Source organism: Gadus morhua, chromosome 12 (assembly GCF_902167405.1).
Source record: "Gadus morhua chromosome 12, gadMor3.0, whole genome shotgun sequence".
Lineage (NCBI taxonomy): Eukaryota > Metazoa > Chordata > Actinopteri > Gadiformes > Gadidae > Gadus > Gadus morhua.
Genome location: NC_044059.1, coordinates 21546966 through 21549465, shown reverse-complemented (window position 1 = coordinate 21549465; position 2500 = coordinate 21546966).

Genomic DNA, 2500 nt, shown 5'->3' with positions numbered 1-2500 from the left:
GTCAGAGCATAAAAGAGGACTTGGTGAGCGCTACTGTGTTGTAGATATGGGTCAGGATTGGAGGTGGAACACATACTGATTTACATGTAGATCTGTTTCACCTCATTTATATTCCTCTTTTTTTTTTGTTGGCCTACGAAAAGCTTTTTATGCAGTCAGTTCGAATAAAATTTTACTGTATTACAGTAAAAAAATATATATTTGCTTTGTTACCTTTTTGTACTACTTTACTTACTCTATTTCATCATTAAATCCCCGAAAGAAATGTTCTTACTAGTGTTTTTCATTTTACTTATCAGTGCAAACATGCTTTGTATCCTATTCTGATACGATTGTGTCAATGCAATATTTATATGATATATTCACAGTATTGTATTACAATATGGCAGCAGTATTTATACTATATTTACCACCTATTTGCAACTTTAAAAAGGGAAGCTATTTCTAAACAATTTCATACATTGGAATATGTAACATGGCCTCATAAAGCCAAAACATATGTAAATAGTATTTTGATGGAAGTGTTTTGAATTGATCACACCAGTGTTTAATTGATGCTCTCTAAGAGATATTCATTTGATAGCTGTGTTTACTGTTTGGTGTGAAAAAAACTTTTTTGAGAAGAATTTGTATCGACAAAATGATTAACTCTTCCCAGGTGTTTGGAGTTTTGAGAAATTGAGCTTTAGTTTCAGAAAACATGTTTAAACGATTGAGAAAAACGGTAAGCAATTTTAAAATACCATAGGTATTGTTTATAGAGGACAATCAGTTACAAACGATTACACAAAATAACTTTTCCTGTGCGGGTGGAATGTTCTCTCTAGGTTCCGGAGCTATGCTAAGAACAGAAAGCATTTCTTAACATAGAACAAGGAAGCACCAGCACCAGGGGGAGAGAGAGAGAGAGAGAGAGAGAGAGAGAGAGAGAGAGAGAGAGAGAGAGAGAGAGAGAGAGAGAGAGAGAGAGAGAGAGAGAGAGAGAGAGAGAGAGAGAGAGAGAACATTTGAAATAGATGGATACAATAGAGGTACAGCACTGTCTCACACACACACACACACACACACACACACACACACACACACACACACACACACACACACACACACACACACACACACACACACACACACACACACACACACACACACACAAAAGGATACAAGATAAATACAATAAAAAGATGCAAGAAAAATAAAATAAATCTTGTCTCAAAGCTTTGGAAATTTTGTGTTATTTCTGTGTCATACCGCCATGCCAATAAAGCACTTTGAGCGAGAGGATTGTGAGAGGGAGAGAAGTAATAGCATACGCAGCCAAAGAGTTGGGACCCCGGCACGTGCCGGACCTGGGGGACAGATACAGAGAGATAGGGTGAAAACAAACTTGCTTGCCTGTGTGCTCGCGCACGCACCCACAGTTCAGCATTGTGTGTGTGTGGGGGGGGTGGGGGGGTGGGGGGTGGTTATGGTCTGTTTACTGAGTTATGGTCCTAATTTCCCCTCCATGTAGAGTTAGTGTACACATATTCTGCTGTCACTGGGCCAGTACAGCCTTGATCCCCCCCGCCCCCCACACACACACACAGACACCCACATTCACAGCCACACATGCCACACACACACACACACACACACACACACACACACACACACACACACACACACACACACACACACATACACACATCTCAGCTGACGTTTAGTTCACATCACTGGGCCTAATTATTATTCTTATTATTATTAAATGATACATGATATGTAATACATTATACTAGACTATAAAGCTCTCCTAGTCCTCCACCCACCCATCATCACCATGACAACCCCGAACTCATGACTCTAACTCTGTGACCACACATATGACACCGTAATATATCGTCGACACAAGCGTCTACAGCGGTGTGATGTAATGCGATGAAACATTATGAATTCTGGCTCATAAACTCAAAAAGAGAGTGTTTCCAGAAACCCAATCCTGGCTCGGACCGTGGGTCGGCCCGGAGTTAACATTTCTGTGGCTTTCTGCTGGCTGCTCTGGTTTCCTCCAAACTCCTAGAATATGTGTTTGTGTGGCTGATTGGCAACATTATCGTAGCCCCTAGTCCTGTCGTCTGATGAACCGTCTCTCGCAGGACACATGAGTGCATAACGACCTATACCATAGACCTCAGAGACAGACCCCGCCTCTCTGGGACCTCCCCCACCAATAAGCAGCTAACGAAGACAGAGTCGTGGATTTAAAAAGTAGAATCAATCTCCAAATGAAAACATTGAACAAAGCAACACCACTGTGATCCCTCCAAGGCCCTCCTGTGGGCCGTGCAGGGCCTACAGTGTTCCTTAGGCGGAGGCTACTATAGGTCAGCTCTGGTCCCCGCTATGCACACAGCACTCTGCTGCCCTGTGTTTACTTTCCGAACAAAACACGGATTCTCACGCAGGCCGCTTGGAACCATGTGTCAGTACACATCGCCGTGGCGGCACTGCTATCACCGTC